At 40.9% G+C, this 20,146-nt stretch overlaps 1 protein-coding gene across 3 annotated transcripts in view; it reads left to right on the top strand.

Moving 5' to 3' along the window:
- Positions 1–20,146, top strand: part of FHIT (fragile histidine triad diadenosine triphosphatase) — a 1,103,012-nt gene that overhangs the window by 152,320 nt on the left and 930,546 nt on the right. For all 3 annotated transcript variants that reach the window (XM_077822782.1, XM_077822781.1, XM_077822780.1), the window contains one exon: positions 16,795–16,862. The gene's annotated coding sequence lies outside the window, so the exon portion shown is untranslated. The remainder of the gene's footprint in view (positions 1–16,794; positions 16,863–20,146) is intronic.

Here is a 20,146-nt window from a genome sequence, read left to right as displayed (position 1 = left end):
TTGTAGATTCAGTGAATTATTATGCCTAGTAAGGAATCTATCGTCAAAAAACATTTCCTGAATCTTTTTTGTTGTCTGTATTGTTACAGCCATACTTGCTGGCAGGTATTTTAAAATAAATTACCAAAATAATTGAAACTGGTATAATTATATTGAGTTATTTTGACTAATAAAATATGCAGAATTTTGCAGAATTTTAAAATATTGTGCACAGAAAAGACATCCAGAATATGTAACTAAAATTGAAGTCTCCCACAATCATGCACATTTTCCCCCCTATGCCTTATAGATAGGTTTGTAAGAACGTGGTCATCCTGTTCCCCCAGTGTGATTTTGTAGTCTGTTGCAGACACCTGCTAGTAGCCTATCTTGTGCTTTATCTGTTAGGACATTGATCCATAAACATTCAAGATCATTTTGTTCCAAGTTATCAGTGGCTTGGAAACAGGTAATGCCATTTTGACATATAGTGCCACGCCCCCTTTTGCTCACTTGATCCTTCCTAAATAGGTTATCACCATTGATTTTAACATTCTAATCATGTGAATCATCCTATCAGATTTTAATAATACCAGTTAGATCGAATTTATGCTCATAAATGAGCAATTCCAATTCCCCTCTTTACCCAGGCTCCTAGTATTGGTGCATAGATAATTAAAGAATTTCTTCTCTGTGGGTCCTTTGGTTCCTTGATTAATTTGTTCCCAGCATATGGATTTTGTGCTAAATGAATGCTCAAATATTTCTTCTTTTTACCTAACTCTTTTGTTATTAGTTTAACCTCTTCCTGACTACTCTAGCTAGCCTATCCCTGAGAGATTGATCCCCTTTCTACTGAGGTGGAAGCCATCCAAACTATAGGACCCCCTCTCACCATAGAAGGTGGACCAATGTTCCACAAAACTCTTCCTTCACTTGTGTGGGAGGAAGAAGCTCAGGAAAGATTGCTTGGATTCTTCTTTAGCACACTTCTGAGTTCTCTGAAGTCATCTACTATCTGTGAGATATCCTGTGACACAGTGTCATTAGTGCTGATATGAACCATCATCAGTGGATCCTTCAGAACATAAGAATGGCCATACTGGGTCAGACCAAAGGTCCATCCAGCCCAGTATCCTGTCTACTGACAGTGGCCAATGCCAGGTGCCCCAGAGGGAGTGAACCTATCAGATAATGATCAATTGATCTCTCTCCTGCCATCCATCTCCACCCTCTGACAAACAGAGGCTAGGGACACCATTCCTTACCCATTCTGGCTAATAGCCATTAATGGACTTAACCTCCATGAATTTATCCAGTTCTCTTTTAAACTCTGTTCTAGTCCTAGCCTTCACAACCTCCTCAGGCAAGGAGTTCCACAGGTTGACTGTGTGCTGAGTGAAGAAGAACTTCCTTTTATTTGTTTTAAACCTGCTGCCCATTAATTTCATTTGGTGGCCCCAAGTTCTTATATTATGGGAACAAGTAAATAATTTTTCCTTATTCATTTTCTCCACACCACTCATGATTTTATACACCTCTATTATATCCCCCCTTAGTCTCCTCTTTTTCAAGCTGAAAAGTCCTAGCCTCTTTAATCTCTCCTCAAATGGGACCCTTTCAAAACCCCTAATCATTTTGGTTTCAGAGTAACAGCCGTGTTAGTCTGTATTCGCAAAAAGAAAAGGAGTACTTGTGGCACCTTAGAGACTAACCAATTTATTTGAGCATGAGTTTTCGTGAGCTACAGCTCACTTCATCGGATGCTCACGAAAGCTCATGCTCAAATAAATTGGTTAGTCTCTAAGGTGCCACAAGTATTCCTTTTCTTTTTGCTAATCATTTTGGTTGCCCTTTTCTGAACCTTTTCCAATGCCAGTATCTCTCTTCTTTTTTTTTTTTTTTTTTGAGATGAGGGGACCACATCTGTACATAGTATTCAAGATGTGGGTGTACCATGGATTTATATAAGGGCAATAAGATATTATCTGTCTTATTCTCTATCCCTTTTTTAAATGATTCCTAACATCCCGTTTGCTTTTTTGACTGCCGCTGCACACTGCGTGTACGTCTTCAGAGAACTATCCATGATGGCTCCAAGATAATTCTTCTGATTAGTTGTAGCTAAACTAGCCCCCATCATATTGTATGCATAGTTGGGGTTATTTTTTCCAATGTGCATTACTTTACATTTATCCACATTAAATTTCATTTTCCATTTTGTTGCCCAATCACTTAGTTTTGTGAGGTCTTTTTGTTCTTCACAGTCTGCTTTGGTTTTAACTATCTTGAGCAGTTTAGTATCATCTGCAAACTTTGCCACCTCACTGTTTACCCCTTTCTCCCGATCATTTATGAATAAGTTGAATAGGATTGGTCCTAGGACTGACCCTTGGGGAACACCACTAGTTACCCCTCTCCATTCTGAAAATTTACCATTTATTCCTATCCTTTCCTGTCAACTTCAGAAGACTAGCCAATCTTAGAATGACTTCTTGTGTTTTGGCTCTGTGAAGGCAGCATACACTTTTATTGTCCTCCTGTCCTTTGCAGAATGTTCTTTCGAGTCTTCTGAGTATTGAAACTCCAACAAAGATCATCTGTCTTCTGTGGACAGTTGGAGAACTCTTTGTGGGTGAGTTTGATTTCTTTACAGATTGGGCCTAGCTTCCATCCTTATGAGGACTTGGTATTGATTTGAAATTTCTAACTGGTCCTCTTCTCTCTGGTGGGTACAGTCTGCCCATCCTCATCCATCTTCAGCTGCTGTGACTTCTTGCCTTTGTTGGTTACGATCTGCTAGGTCTCCTCTCTGACTTCCTCTCTCTCCAATTCCTTGGTGGTCAGCTCCATTCTTTCTTGAACCTGGGGTACTGGTGTTTCCTAAACCTGGCTGTCTAGGAATTCTGCAGCTTCTCTGATTCTCAGTTTTATCATACTTTGCCCCCTCCAATTCAAGAATTTTTTCCTCAGACAGAGCCACCAACTTTCATTTCATGCATAGGAAGAAAGAGAACATGGCACATAGGCTGCAGGTCACCAGCACTGTTCTGTTGCTGGCCATCTTGATAACACATGTAATTGCTCCTTCCAGATTCACCTGTTCGCTGCCTTTGTTTATGGTTCTCAAGTTCACTTAGCAAATGACCTTTTATACCAAGTCTTCCCTGCATAGCTCAGCTGAGCTCCACACCTCACCACCAGGGAGCAATTAATCACTCAGAGACTTCAAACAGCTGGGTTGATCAAAACTCCAAGAGCTAGAGCCTAGTGGCCTCCCAGCTTACTCAGGGCTCACAGCTCAAGCTACACAACTCATACACAGAGAACAAACAAACAAACCAGTCAGCCAAACAAACCCAACCACAGACCATCCAGATGCACCACTCACCAAGTCCTGCTACCTGCAAGCAGAGAGTAGCAGCTTCTCCCTCTGAAATGCTTGTTTGCCACCTCTGTTTGCGGTATCCAATACATATCGTTCGTATGAGAATGTCTCAGAAGCTCTCTATTTATTTTAAACTGGACAAATTGGCTGTGGTGCCAGTGGAGGATAATAAACAAGGAACCCTCTACAATATCCCATGTACAGCACCAGTATATTGTTGTCTTAGGTGGAAGGAACTGAAGGATCTCAAGACTGTGGCTTCTTCATACCTTTCTGTTCAAATCTTTGGTGCTACCACGGTGCTTGTGCACCCAAGGGGTTGACAGTGTTTGAAGGAGAGAGCCCTATTCCCTGCTCAGTTTAAAAAAATAAAAAGTGAAAACTCTGAAAGCCTCCTGTCCGTACTGTTGTTCAGTTTCCATTCCTAATGCTCCCATGTGAAGAGCTGTCTCCTTTTTCACAACTTCAAAACCATCATCCAGTTGATCCTTGTAAGGTTTGTGAACTCTCCAGTAGGGTCGAATTATTTATATTTATCTGAAAATAGACCTGCTCAGAGAGGGTTGGTAGCAGAAATGAGAATGGAAATTGATTCAAAAGCTGTATGTGAGTGTTATCTTTCGTTTAATTGAAAGGGAAGTGTGTTTGACAAGCTCAATTATCCCCCTGCCTCAATAACCTCTCCAGTCCTTTCTGATAATTCTCATCAACTAGATTAACATCTACCTGTTGATCACCTACTGTGAAGTTCCTTTTTAGGGTCTGATTAGCCAAGAAGATGTTTTTCACCACTGTAAAGATTTAAGCTTTCTAAGGCAATCTGTTTTTCAGCCCCTGTCTCCCTCCAGCAGCAGAGGGGGCCAGAATGGATTTTCCTCACATGGAGCTTGAGGGACTCACCTTTAAAAACATCCTTCTATTATGGAAACCTGAGACCAGATCTATATTCCAAAGCTTTATTGGCATAGTTGACATTTGTTGTTTGTCAGTCAGAGGTGAGAAAAAAACACACCCCTTAATGGACATAGCGTTTCTAGCAAATCCCCCAGTGTAGACACAGCTATGCAGTCAGAAGAGTGCTTTTGTCAGCTTATCTTTAAAATGGGATTTGGGAAGGTTGTGTTACTATGTTAACAAAATACCTCCTTCAGTTGGCATAAGCTGAGTCTACGCTCGGGGGCTTTGCTGGTATAGCTATACCGTTAAAGCATTTGTAGTGCAAACAATCTCTGACAGCATCCTGAACTTAGCCTTCATATTGTTGCTTCTTAGACAGAGAGGCTAGCCAATATATGAGACCGTATTGGGTTGTTTCCTTTTAGGAGGAAAAATTGATGATGTGAGTCAGGCATTTATTTGCTGCAATCCTGTTTATTTACAAAGAATGTACACAATAATTTGGTTCCCTGAAAACAGTAGGAACAAACAATAGCAGGCAGCTTTCTTGCTCCCAATTTCCAAGCCTGCCTTCCCAGGCAGTCCTCTGCCCCACAGAGCTCTGTTTGTGCTTCCTCTCAGGGCCATGCTCATAACTGCTTCACTGGCTTTCTCGTTGCTCTCAGGTTGGTTTTTGCCTTTGAAACCCAGACAGACAAACATAGCTGCAACCAATCAGCATATGCAGTCAGTCCCTAGGAGAAGCCCTCTTATTCTCTCTGAGTTAATTCTTGCTCAGGCCTTCCCTTGTAGCCCAATGCCTTCTGTGGTGGCTTCTATTGTTTCAGCTCTTTTATTCCACAGAGGAGCTTAATTGGTTCTTCTGTTTAGCCTGAATAAAGGATGGCTATCATGCCCATCAACTTTAATGAGGTTTGTTATTGCCTTCAGATCAAAGACATGCTTGCTGGCAGCCATTAACACCTTTCAGCATAACAGCTGAAATAAATTAAATTGGGTCCTCTTCAGTCTACCATCCTGCTACAGTGGATTTTTTATTTCCTTAAGAAATACCTATGTAAAATGCTGTATCTTGCCCTGCTGTCTGAAATATTAACTGACATGCACTGCTTTTTTCATTTTTTCATTGGACTTCGCTAATGGCTTGATAATACTAGTCACTCATTTATCACTTGACTGGAGCTATTCTAATACCTCCAGAAACATCTTTGGTTAAATTATTGGTAGTGGACAGGAGATCCTTTTCTGCCTATGAAATCTAATGGCTTTTGAGGTCTTAGGGTGTTGAGATGTGTACACATCCCTTGTAACGCATAGTTTTAGAGCTGAGAGTTTTTCATGTGTTGCTTTAAAGCACAACAGGGCCATGCGTGCTTTGCCAGTGCTCATGTAGCCTGAGGAAGAGGGACCAGTGAGGCACGCAGAGAAGATATGAGCTATCTAAGAGCCATATTCCTCAGACAAAATGCATAAATTGCTAATCTGCAGTCAATGCCAAAATGATTGTTTTCCTAAAAATGTAATTGAAATGCTCCCTAAAGCTGGAGAGGCAGCTGGGCTACCAATTCTGAAATGTATTTAGCTTTTAGTTACTGAACTGTAATTGAATAGAAAAATATTAAGTAGAATCCAACAAATTATGGGAGATTCTCTAAGTGAAGGCTCATTTAGTAATTTTCTGTGCAATGCAGACCAGTGACAAGGCAGCTGTTGTCTGGGGGGAAGTTATCAAATGCTTAAGACCAACTAGACAGTTGGGCTTTTTTTTTTTAAAGGGAGTAGTACCTTTGACAATGATAAGAGAGAGGAAAGAAAGATTTTTGTTTAAAAGGAAAACTATATTATAGTTTTCATAATTCATCTGCAGTGCAGTATTTCTGTAGTTTGGTTTGTCAGATTTAGATTTTATTGTGGATGCAATTTACATTAAGGCCATTTCATTCAGCAAGTTCTTCAGATTTTTTATCAAGTACTTATACTGACATCCCTTGTCTATTGTTATTGCTAAATTAAATTTCACTTTGACAGCTGACCACCAAGTCAGACTGCCAGGGACCATTTTGTTCTTTGAGACAGTGTGACATGGGGAAAGTGTTTTATCTGTGAACATAATCTTTTGTAGATTTTTCTTACAAATGTCCCTTAACAGGCTTCAAGATTCCTGAGAAGAATGCATTTTTTTATTCTTTCTTGACATTTTTTGCTGTGTGAAAGTTGTGAAGTGTTGAAAGCACAGATCTTACTTGATTAATGTAGCCTTTGAGATTCTCAACTTCTTGGCAGCATGTCCCTAAAGATATTTCATTTTTTCCCAAAGATATAAAGGAGTAAACAGGTATATACTTGCCAGAAAAAAATGCCTGAAAATAGAAAGGAGAACACATTTTATTCCTGAATTTAAAAAAGAACTCACAACGAACACACACACATACATCATTGGAGCTTTTCCTTGTGAATAGATGAGTAATTTTAAAATAAATGTATATCTGTGGTAGAGGGCACCTCTTATCTGAGCAGAGCATTGTCATGAACAGCTTATGAAAGGTGTGAAGAAAAATTGAGTTGTTCTGACGCTGGAATTCTAAACAAGACAGTAATTTTATCAAATAAGAGGCACCATACCCTTATGTGTATAAGAAATAGTGGACCCATTGTATATAATAAGGCAATGTGAGAATGTGATGAAATAAATCACTCCCGGAATTACCATGGTTTACATTCCCCACTCATCATTATGAATCTCAGGTTTCTCCATCTACCTTTCCCTCCCTGTCCCCCAAAGTCTCTATATTTCAGGTTAATCTTTCATTTTCCATCTTCTGCTTTGGTTTTAACACTGTTTTAAAAGGCAAATCAAAACTGCCGTTGATTCAAATCAGTCAGTTTCACTTTATGTCGAGAAGCAAAAATGTAAAACATACTAAGAGCATTGTTCACCCTAAAAATAATGTCAACAATACTAAGTAAAAAGAAAATTAAGCTAGTAAGACAATATACGCACAGGGCCAGACTCCACGGTCCTGGATCGGTTTTTACTCAGTCATGGTTTCAGTGTGAGAATGCCTGAGTATAAACTAATAGTTCCAATCCTGCAAACACTTATACACCTGCTTAACTAGAGGAATATCCATATACTTAAAATTAACCACATGCTAAAATATTTGCAGGATCAGTGTCTAACTAAGGACTTTGGAATTTGGTCCATTCTATTTAAGACACGCAATGCATAGTCCTTAATCTACAAATTATGGCTATTCAAAGTAAATAGGACATAAGGATATAAAAACATACAGTTCCCTGTTTGCAAATTTAGTATTAAATTCAGGGTTACAGCCTCAGCATGTAAATTCTATCACTATCAATAGAGGCTATGGTTTGGTGTGTCTAGTGCTTGTAGGGAAATGTAGGATACTTAGAAATATATTTGTTAAACCCATTTGGTGAATTATTTATTAAAATAATTCTTATCTGTTACTGAAAGATTAATTCAGTGTGTTTGATATAGTATCACTACTGTGCTGATACTGGAACAGATGTGGTTACTGTTGTACTGCTCCTGGTATGTCTAGTAAACGTGACTAAGAATTTAATGCTATAGTGTACTGAATTTAATTAGCCAATAAATTTTGCTAGCTTGTGTTTTCTTTCCTAAATTGTAAAGATGCCATTTATATATCTGATCTATACCCTGAGTTGTTTCTCAAATCCCTTGTCTCTGTAAAATAAATTGTTCAGCTATTCCCTTTGAATGGGTTAACATGTTTTTATGCAGAACTAAACTGGATTGCTTTAAGATATAGTCAGTAGGTGGGCTGTAGTGAACGTCTAGAGGTATCAATACTGGAAGTGATTAAATGCTTGTTTCCTGAAGGAAGGGTCTCAGATCAAAGACTTCGAATAAGGATGCTGTATTTGGGGTAGTGACAGTGCTAGTGACAAAGAAACAAATCCAACTGCCAGTGAGGTCCATGGGACTATTTCTGTTGACTTTAATGGAAGTTGGATAAGGCCCTGATCCCTGTTAATAGTTATCTGTTTGGTAGATTGGCAAATTATATAATGCTTTAACAGGAAAAAACCCCAGAAAGCGGGGGACTCAAATATTTGTAAATGTATCATGTGATACAAATCACAGGTTGCAGGAATTTGGAAAGCTGGATAATTTATGCAAATTATACAGTGTCCTAAGTTGCATATTAAATGAATACGCATCGCCTTGTTTGCATTCCCTTGTCACCACAACTTTCAATTCCTTGCTCCTCCTCCCTCTCAAATCAGTAAATTCTCCCTATCAAGCCCATCATCTCTGCCTCCATTCCTCTACAATCTGGCATCCCCTTGAGCTTCCCCGTGTCACTCCTCCGTCAAGTTTCCCCCTGCCTATAGCATGTTCCTCAACATGCACACAGTCATCAAGACATGGCTAGAGTGACACCCTACATCACTCTATCCGGTGTGGTTCTAGCCATATTTCTCTGGCCTCCACAGTCTTCTAGGTGAAGTCCCCATGGTCAGAGTCCTTCCATGGTGTGTGTGTGTGGGGCTGTTGTTGTTTTCATCCAGGGCCATAAGGATCCTACCTAAAGGAGACTAACTGTTGATACTGCCTAGAGTGCATCTCCTGGTGGTCTGCAGTTCTCCCGCTGGATGGAAGGAAGCAGCTGCTCAGGAGCCAAGCTGGGGTGCCACAAAGCTAGAGTCCCCCATCCAGCTGGGAGACTGAACCTGTCTGACACTATGTCGAAGTAATATCCCCTTGTTTTTTACTTAACACATAGTCCTGAGAGCTGGGTCTCACCAAGCACCAACTGGCACCACTTTTCACCACCAACATTGCACTAAGGCTCTTCCCGTTCCACCAGATGGGAGGGCTGGGTTAACCACTTGTCACAGCAGAGTTGCCAGCATCTCCCAGCTGCTGAGATCCCACAGGGTGAGCAGGGAGACAGCAGCTCTTTGGTTGCTGGCTCTGTGCCACAGAGAGCTGATGGCCTCTGCTGGCTGTGAGCTGCAATCACAGGCCATTCCTGTGGACCCCAAGTATGCAGACAGAGCTGCCAGATGCAAGATGCGTGTAATCATAGAATCATAGAATATCAGGGTTGGAAGGGACCTCAGGAGGTCATCTAGTCCAACACCCTGCTCAAAGCAGGGCCAATCCCCAATATTTGCCTCTTCCCTAAAGGGCCCCCTCAAGGATTGAACTCACAACCCTGGGTTTATAATGTTTCAGCCTGGCTGGGAGTGAGAATGCCACTGCTGCTATTGTGGTGGCTGGGGAAGAGAAGGTAGAGGAGAAGGGGGCTGACTATTGCTGTTCCTTGGGGAACAGCGGTGGGCACCAGAATCTACTGAAGCAGGAGGCTCTGTGTGGGCTGTGTTACCACTTCACACAAGGCCCTTGCTGAGATGATTAGACCTCCCCTTACCCCCTGCACAGTTCACCTTTGTTGGGTGGGTGGGCTTAGTGGGAACCCACTGCTGGAGTAGCAGTCGGTGGAGCCCAACACGGCTGGTCACTGGGCTGACTGAGGCTTCCCTCCTCAGCTCACTGATCCCTGTCATTGTGTGGGCTGGCATCTGATCCTGGAGGAGGGAAGCCTCTGCCTCCATCACCTCAGCAGAGAGTGCTTTGTGAAAAGTGTGTCCCTCTGCCACCCACTCTGCTTCTCCGTTCATTCTTTTTGTAAGGCTGAAATGAAGGATGAGTTAAAAAAGGAAGCAGTCATTGCTCATGATCCTCTTCCAGGTGTATGTACAATGTAATAGAACTGTACTGATCTTTCAGGTGATTTAGATTCATACTGCTAAACCCATTTTCAGTCAAGTCTGTTCAGTCTTGGTTTAATGGCCTTATTACTTAGTAAGTAGCCTAAATGATGATCCTTTCTTTCATTATGAGAGTCTGCATTGCTGCTGCAGAGCAAACAGAACTACAGCTATCAGGTAGACATCAAAGGTATGTTCTTAGTTTGATGTTAAGTTTGCCATGCCTTTTTTCTCAGCAGGTCAAAATCTTCTTTTGTTCTTTTGAACACTTGGAATTAGAGTAGATAGCAGTGACACCTGCTGATGAGGGCAGTGTTACCCAACTGCAGTCTTCTCCGAAGTAGCACTCTCCAGTGACACTGGCAGGCGTTTCAGATCAATGAGAACTTCACAAATACTTTTCACTCTCTACCAATTGGTACGTAATTGGTTGAGATTTAAAAACCTTAAAACAACATTTGAAAAATGTATTATTCATGTGTCTTCTGTGACTTTTTTTCCATTTCCTTGGAAGAACTTTAGCAATAATAGCAGAAATCTTTTGATGTATTAATCTGTTTAAACTAATTGTTCTTCTGATCAAGTACAGCAAAAACAGAGACATGACTTTGTTTAAAAAATCTGACATGTTAGTGAGGTTTTGGAAAGGATAATTTCAGTCTTGCACTTGAACTGAATTCCAAAATTAAAAAGCCATTTCCTATCTCAGTTACAGCTGCCACTCTTTGTAATAGATTTTCCTCCTTGATACAGTTTTATAGCAAAAGACACAGACTTGTCTGTCAAGGCAAGGCCTTAGTTCTGCACCTGCTGGAGAACTGTTAGATTTTTCTGTGCCCAAGCCAAAGCAGGTGATTCTAATCCATGTCTACAAACCTTATGTAAGAAATAAACTTTATAAATCTTTTATTTTTTTGGAATATAGTTTGTTTTTATTTGGCTTGGGTCAACTATTCTTTAATATGAATGTCCTTTTACATTATCATATTTTGGGACTGCTTTTCAGAATCTTCCGTGACCTCAGAATGGGATGCTAAGGTGGTGACAAAGAAGTATATTCAGAGGAAGAGAGAGTCAAATTTGCTCCTTTGCACGGCATTCTTTCATTGAAAGCTGATCTGTGCTTAATCTGTCCCCAGAGTGCCCATTTCTCAGTGACCTACAAATCATTATATTCTCCAAGCTACTTTTTTGTTTCCCTTGAGAGAATTAAACTGCAGTGAAAGTATTTACTAGTTTGGTGGCTTCACCTATGTTGTGTCTTTAATACAAAGGTTCGGTAATAGAGAATTGCTTTCTGTGTAGAGTGAAAAAAAGCTTGTGCATCTTTATATCACTTGATGAATTTGAATTTAACCAAAGCATTCGTTAAGCACCGTTGCTGCTTATAACTCTAAGCATCCCAACCATTGACAACCAATGTATTTTGTGTTGAGTGACTGTAAGAAAGCAAAAGGAAATATGAATTAAGTAGATATGAAATAATGAAACTGAATAAATATGTGTTTTGTAAGTGTAAGCGTGCGTGACTATCCTTCCTTGTCAATATCTGAGGGAGGCCATGCCTCCTCACGGTGACGCTCTTGTCATGGTGCTCAATCAGGTGAAAATTAGCTGTCTTTAAAGCTGAGGCCCCTCAGGCTGGACTGAGCTGTACTGAGTCTATGAGCCCAGGCTCTCAGGCAGGGCAGGGCACCAAACGGTTATGGGGCTTTGGTCTGCAGTCAAGTCAGAGCAACAAAGTGTCGGGCATCCTGGGCTACTTCCTGTGTCCCCTTTGCATGGTACTGCTGTTCTGTGGGTGTCCTCCGTCTCCCCAGGGTAGGTTGCCAGTGGTAGTCCCAGCAGCTCCTTGGTGTCTTGGTTGACTGGCAGCTCTGGCAAGTCCTAGGTATGGCTGGGGTTCTCTTTGGGCTCCAGCAGCAAGCAGGATGGGTCTGTCTCCCTCAGCAGCTCCAGCCCAACTGAGCTGCAGGGCCCACCTTTTATACTTCCGTTCTTGTCCCGCCCCTCAGCTTCCGGCAGGGCGGGCGCAGCCTTCCTGGCTCTGCAAACCAAGGAGTGGGTTGTGGTCCCTCCTTGTCAATCTCTGAGGGACACCACTCCTCCCCCCTACAGTAAGCTTTACAGAGGATTAAGTTGTGGTTGACAGATCTGCTCTGCCGCATCAGTAGACTATGACATGTCCTTCTTTCCTAACCCCACAACAATGTTGGATAACAAGAACGTATCTACTTAATCATCTCTCTATAAATTTCCAGTAATCTGTTATTAATGCTTGTATTCATGTAACTATAACTAAAGATGACAGATGTAAAAACTGTTGCATTCCCATCCCAATGAAGCAGTGAGGTGTGAAAAATGGTTGGGAACTGCAAAATATAGCCTTTTGCTAAATCTAATGACAGTGCCTAACTTTGTGATGAAAACACATTATTGTGAATGTCAGTGCACAGGGAATTGTTGAGACAGACTGCAATGATGATTGCTAAAGAAATATCAAAAGCAATAAAACATAGAACAACAGTCTTCCATTGGTTTAGTTATAATTCATACGGGTTATCACTTTTGCTGTGTCATTTCACATAGGAACTCGCATTTAATATGACAGGTGATCCTTTAAATAGAATTCCTGGGAAAAAGGCTTCTGATATTAATATATTAAATACTTAGCATGGATGCTGAAATATTTTGCATGCTTAAAAGATAAAGTTAAATACTGTGTTAAGATAAAATTCAAAATTCAGGCCACTAGTAAATTAGTTAAACCTGTTAAAGAGCAGCTTGTGGAGTTTAGCATGAGAATCCAGTTAGATTTCAAGACAAAACTAAAAAGAGTCCATTCCTGAACTTGGTTATTATATTTTGGCTACTAAAGCTAATTGATTTAAACACTCTTCCTATTCAGAAGAAAGATTTCGTCTTGTTATATGTTAGATTGCTTTTACTGATGGCCTACACAAACTGGAGGAGCTGCTTTCTGTTGACTGTTACATGAAGTGTTCATTCTGAAGAAAGTCTTGTGTGGTTTCTTCAAATCTGTTGCTATATTTCCATTTAAGATATTTTTTTAAAAATGTATTTATTGTTCATCTAATAATAGCATATAATACTTCCTCTGGCACCATTAATGTTTTTTCATAGCAAATCATTGAACTTAAAAGGCTTCTCTTAAAAATTGTGGAAGTCTTTAATTTCATTCATCTAAATTATACATTTTTTTAAATAAACTTCAGGTTAAGGCTGCTAGGCAGGATGAGATCCATGATGAGAGCAGTGTGGAACTGCACTGCCTGAGTCCTGGTAGAAGGAAGCATTTTACCTGCATAGGACAGCCTTACCTCCACTTGCTCTGTTATCTTACCAGTGGCTCTTTCCTGCACCTTACATAGAAGAGCGGACTGTGTCTCCCAACTGGAGCAGACATACAGTGGGCAGGGCAGGGCTAAGGCCATGCCCCTCTCAGGTATTCAGTGCTGCCATCTGTGTTAGGACACCCTGCTCTCATAGGGCATAGCCTTGTGAGTGGGCACGGTGTGATGACGCACCTGCACAGAGACAGTCACAGTTTGCCCCTTAGCCATTTTATTTTCCAGTAAAAGGAATTATGATTATTTACTATGTTGCTCTCAGCTCTTGTCACAAGTGGCCAGTAAATCTTCTTGTCCCTAAATTGTTTCTGAGGCTCTCACCCTGCAATTGCTGATCTTTATTATCCTTCTGTCCTTACATGTGTGGCTCTTCTATTGATCTAAGCACCAGTTCTGTGAGTGTAGGGAGAGTACAACCGTGGATCAAATCTGCTATTTAAAACTGAAAGGAATATACTTTTTGTTGTTCACATGATAAAAATCCATATACCTTTCACTATAACTGAACTGTAGCTGATTTTTAAAGCTTGACCAATTGAACAGTCTTTACTTTGTGTTTTTCGTAAGGAAGACTCTGTCCCTCTGGGCATTTGGAAAGCCCCTACCAGGAGTGAGCTCATTAACATAATAACCAATTTAAAAAACCCTCTGAATTAATCATTTGCTAGCTCTGTTTTATAAAATCAAATGCTTATTTGAATAAACAGACACACAACATTTTAAGATGTTAATTTTCAAATTCTTAAAATGTAACTCTACCATTGCCCTTTTCTTCCTACTGTCACTTACTTTACTTTTCCTTTGATGGATTTATACTAGTTATTTTCTATTACTGCTATTTTGTGATTTTTTTTTTTAATGGAAGGTGGCTTTAAACGAAAAAAACCCAAAACAAAACAACCTCTACCAAAACTCTGCTGAGCAGACCAAATTTTATCCCCTCCATTTTTTTTAAAAGACTGAAAATAGTAGTTCTGTGTGTTTCACATATGGCAATCCAGACAGTTGGCAGGAGGAGTAGGGGTGGGAGCTTATACCATTCTGCACCTGCTGGGAGAGAAAAATTTCCAATGAGAATCTTAAGGACCCCACATCTCATCAGTTCTTTCTCTACCCTGAGTGAATGAGCTAGCTAGCTCCCTTGAATGCCTAGTAACAAAAAAGGAAGAAATAAAGAAAGAAGGAGAATTTGTGTAATGGAATTTTATTTAGATAGATAATTTTTTTATGGCATTGAGTGACCATTAAACAGCTCACACTTAATGCCCAAAGCATATCTACACAAAAATGGGATTTCTTGAAGGTATCGCTTTTATTTGGCATTTGCTATAGTAGTGAAATTGGATAGATGAGGACCAGTAGCTTTTCTATAGTCCACAATATCTCTATCATTTGACACAACATAGGATATTTTGCTTAATTTCTGTATCCCATGCTTCTTTAAGATGTGTTTAGAAATGTTCTCAATTACTGTATGTTGATATATTTCCTTCTGTAACCTAGATTATGAATAGTTTGGTAGAATAGTCTTTCCACTTTTAAATAAAAGATTTAAAAAAAGAAGTAGCAGTAGTTAAATATTCACATAGTCTGTATGCACAACCTAAGTGCAGCCAGTTATTCAGATGAGACATCTAATAATGGAATATCTAAGTAAAGCTGTCAGATTTTTCAAAACTGGAACTGGCTTAGCTAACATTCTGAGATATTACAATGTTCCAATATTAGAATAGTGTAAGTAACAGTTGGGGCTAGATCCACAAAGGCACTGAGGTGTTGCAATGCTGACCATTACAGTGCCTTACTTTTAGGTGCCTTGCCATCCAGTGGAATTCATAGCCCCAATTTAGATGCCTAGACTCCCTATACAGTGCATGGAAGAGTTAGGTGACTAAGGCCATGTCTACATTTCCCGGGGATCAATGCTACTGTGATCGATACAGCAGGGGTTGATTTAGCGGGTCTAGTGAAGACCTGCTAAATCAACCTCAGAGCACTCTGTGATTGACTCCTGTACTCCACCGGAAGGAGAAGATTAAGGTAAGTTGACAGGAGAGCGCCTCCCGTTGCCACAGCACAGTGTAGACACCACAGTAAGTTGACCTAAGCTATGACCTAAGTAGTGTAACTTAGGTCGACTTATTGCAGTAGTGTAGACAAGGCCTAAGAATGGGATCCGCAAAAGGCAGTGAGCTGATCAAGGAGCTGTCTAAGGTAGCAAGTAGGAAATACTGAGCAGAGGGGCATGGCCTAAGCCCTGCTCCTCTCAGGGAGTCAGGCACTTAACTCTGCTTGAAAGTCTCAGCTGTGAACCCTCTCCTGGACTTAGGTGCCTAAACTGTTTTTTTTGCAAGAAATGGCTGGGGGCGGAGAAGAGGCACTCTTTTAACCTTTAGGCCAGTAGTTCGAGCACTCACCTGGGATGTGGGAAACAAGGGTTCAGTTACCCCCAACCCCTCCCCAGCCTGATGTTGAGAAGGGTTTTGAAGCTTTGAATTTGGGTTTTCCCAAAGTTCCCTAAGCACTGGGTTATGGGATATTCTGGTGTGGATCTTTCTCAGGGCTTGTCTACATGGCTAGTTAGTGCATGGCAAGCCAGGATGTGAATGTGAAGTGTGCTAACCTCCTGCATACTAACTGTCTGGACCTTCTGCTGCACACTAGTGCGCATTGATGAACTCTCAATGGGCTAAAGATGATATGGTGGGCTGCTGCTGCTTCCTCTTGCTCTCTGCCTCCCTCCCCTCCTGGCTGAGTCGTGTGAGTGTAGGAATGCTCAGAGAATGCCTACTGGCTCAGGCAAGATTGGTAGGAAAACAGTTTAAGGGAATGCCTACTTTAAGGGTCCTGCTGGGCCTTGGGCATGAGATAATTGCCCAGGCATCTAAATGAGGCAGCAGTGCACATGCCCAGAGGCTGAAACATAGGGAATGGAGATTTAGGCATCAAGGGATTTTAGGTGCCTGTAAGTTAGGTGGTGGCTGAGCAAGGGTTTGGAGGATCTCAGTGGCACCTAAATGTTGGATATAGGTGCCTACCTGCCATTTTAGGTGCCTAAGGCCTTCTGTGGATCGAGCCTTTAGTGAAGATAGTCACGATTTTTAGGTCCATTTTATAATATGGTGTGTGAAATCCTGGCTCTTCTGGAGTAAAGGGCAAAACTCTCATTGAATTCGGTGGGTCTAGGATTTCACCCAAAGGATTTAACCTCTCATATTATGGAATAAATTTTAGTACCTGTACGTATACGATATAGCAGCAAGTTTGTGGTCTCCAGACAAAAGTTACTGATTTCATGAAGGTTTTTTTTTTAAAGTTGTGTTATAGAGCTTGAATTAAGTTTACATTATGAAAGCCTCCTGGAAGTCAAACCACCTCCCTATTTTTCAGGTTATTTGGCCTCAAGTGACTTCACGAGCTGTGTAAAAGGTGTCAAGCGGGGTTACGCCTTTTAACAGGTAAGGTCAAGTTAATTGCTTTTGTGTGTCTTTAGACTGTGAATTTCCAGGGAAGGGATTGTGCTTTCTGTTCTATTTGGAAATTACTTATCACACTTTGGGTACTATGGGCAATTAGTAATAATACCAATGATAATTTTCAGGAATATTTAAGAGTAAATCCCCACACAGGACTGCTTCAGAAATCTTCCCAAATGAGGTTACTGTCTGAGATAGGAATAGACTAAGAAAATAAATCACTTTTGTTTTAATAGTTTACAAAGTAAACAAAGATTCTTCGTATAACCAAGGTTTCCATTCTGAAATTTCCACTGATAATGACTAAGGTCCCGGTCAAACATTTGGATACGGGGGCATAATTAGAAGTTAGTATACTTTCAGACTTTGCCCTGATGTCGGCTTAATTAGTTTACCAGAGAGAAAAGAATCAATATGGTAATGTGTTTATGTACAGGGAATAATTTATTATTTAATCTATTTATAAGGAGCTTATTGTGAGATAGCTCAGTACCTTAGAGTAAGGGCTGAATACAAAAAAATTAAAATCTTCTAAAGAAAAGCCAACCCATCAAACACAATACAGAGTGAGCCAGCATGAAGAACTCCCCACTTCAAAACAGTTCAATTCCTCAAGTCTCGTGTCTGTCTGTTGTTCCCTTCTCTATCCACCTCCTTTGTTCTGGCACAACATTTTTTGTGTCCTCTTCCCTCACCTCCCCATGTTCTCTTTGAAGCTCCCCCTCTTCTTTCTTACTTCAGTCTCTCCTTCAGGGCCTCCAGAATCATCTCAGTTGCTCATATGTGCACTCACACTATAAACATTCAAATCCTCCCCCAACCTTTCTACTCCCCGGAATCTCACTGCTCCCATTCATTCATTGATCTCTCCCTTCAGCCCAACTCTCCACTCATCCTCAGGTGCCAAGTTTTGAAAAGCTCCTTATAAGATGCCCTTTGCAAGAGGTGTGAGTGAAGCAAGGGAGCTGCTGCTAGGGCTTCTTCCTCCTTAATGGAGAAACTGTGATTTATGCCTCCTCCTCAATTCCTTTCTTTCCCAGTTGTGGTTTCCACTTCCCTTTCACACACAAACTCCCTTCTTCTCTGCTGGGCTCCCCCATCCCCACCATTTCACTCCCCCATCTATAGTCCTTTATCATGGCAGCAGGGCTCATGCTACTGTCTTTCCTCTCAGTGGGCAGCAGGGGAGCACTGAAAAGGGGATGGGGAGGAGTAAGAGAGACTGTGGCTCTACAGCAGCCTCCATTGCCTGGAGGAGAAAATCCACATGAAACACTGAGGCTTGACTGCTGCCTCATTTTCCCCTCCTCTCCTCTCACCAGGATATATGACATTCCAGCACAGATGCAGGCAGGTGTGATGTGGGAATTCAAATGTGTGAGCATGCCACCCAAGGCATGACACTTGTCAGTCCCATTCACGCCCTCCCCATTCACTCAGGGCTTGTCTATACAAACAGTTAATGCATGGCAAGTTGGGGTGTAAATCTACCTCTCACTAGCCTCTCACATGCTATATGTCCGTGTGGACCCTGCTGGTGCACACTAAAAGTTCCTTAGTGCGCTTTGATTTCCCCACTTTGGAAAGGAAGTAGCTTAAAGCTCACTAGGGAATTTCTAGTGTGCAGCACTAGGTCCATATGGACAGTGCATAACAAGCTAATATGAGGTAGGTTTGTACCCCGGCTTGCTACTCACTGACTTCATATAGACAAGCTCTCAGTCACACGATCCATGCACTCACTTCCCGGGAAGTTACTCCTAGAGACGGAAGAGGGGAGTATCATGGCCCTCCTGCTGTTAAGGGACGTGTCCCACTGTCCACCTTGGTAAGTGTTTGAAGGAAGTAGTTGAACTCAAATTTACATGTAAGATACTTTCCTGTTAGCTGATTAAAGCGAGATGGAGGGAGAAAGAGGGAGAAAAACAGCCTTAGTGAGATATAACAAAAAACAAACAAACTGATGAAAGATAAATAATAGAAGAAGACTAACTCTTCACAATTCAGATCTTTTGTGTGTTCTCCCATTGGTTAGAGTGTCTGTCTGTGGTTTACAAACCAAGATGACTTTTTTTAAAAAGTGTAAACATTCATAACTGAGCCATGCACAGTACTTTGTTCTGTCATTTTGAATTTGTGTCCCTCTTCTCAGTTCAGTAAGCCCTTTCAAGTGATATCAAACATGAATACAGCATTGGGAAATATTACAAGTGTATTTAAATTGTAAGATGGTTCAATTTTTCATTTTAAAGTTTTACTATTGACTGAGAACATATGTCTACTTGTACATAGAACTTTGAGTATAATGTTGACAATTATTAAGCATTATTTTAGGGTTACAGTAAGTATCTTTGACCTTCAGTCCAGACCATCAAAATACTGCTGGCAAAGTCATCTCTCTTTACTGTTGCTTTGATCATGTAGCATCCTCCTCCTTTAAATCACTTCAGTGGTTCTGCTTTACTGGTTTATTGCTTTATGCAACAAGGTCAAACTTCTTGTCCTTGCATTTAAGGCTCCTCTGTATATACTGCAGTGCTTGCCAACATCTCTGCTCTGGTAATCTTTCATGTGCCTCAGCCCTGCCCTCTCTGCTCAGGGTGGGGCTGACTGTTGACTTTTTGATCCAAAGGAACATATGTGGAAAGTACTTGTTTAGAAAATAAAATCTCAAGCTTCAAGTCCTGAGTATGTCAGTATATTGTTTAGAATGAACTGTAAAAAAATGTGTTTCCTTTACCTACAGTGCTACACTGGTGTTAAAATAAAGGGAATTTTGCAGTTGCGCATGTCCCCAACCTGTGCTAACAAGAGAGGTTAGCTCCTCCTCTTTTCTCCTGGGTTTGGGTAAGCAGTGCTCACTCTTCTCTCTGGTTAATTCTGTGAGGCTCCCCCGCTGTTTCATTCCCCTTTAATCACTGGGGCTACACAATAAATTAGACTAAAAAGGAGTAAAGATAGACAACAGAACAGCTACAAGATGAGATGATAGACTTTAGTGGATGCTTTATCAGTCTTCTCATTCTCCGAAAGTACAGTCAATGAACTGAAACTAACTAAAATAAGGGTCTCAATACTTGTTCTTGACTTGGGTCACATCCTTTCAACAGGATTTGGTTTTCTAATGCCTGGGAAGGATTTTTGTCAAGAAACATCGACAAATTTAACTCAGCTTCAGCAAATGCAGGCACTCTCCTGCTTCCTGCTGGGAATAACTTTCTACACAATAGCCCCTTCCATTTAAAGCATCTGCCCTCCGATTGTTA

Source organism: Eretmochelys imbricata, chromosome 7 (genome assembly GCF_965152235.1).
Source record: "Eretmochelys imbricata isolate rEreImb1 chromosome 7, rEreImb1.hap1, whole genome shotgun sequence".
In the NCBI taxonomy this organism is placed as follows: Eukaryota; Metazoa; Chordata; order Testudines; family Cheloniidae; genus Eretmochelys; species Eretmochelys imbricata.
This window is presented reverse-complemented; position numbering and strand designations above follow the sequence as displayed.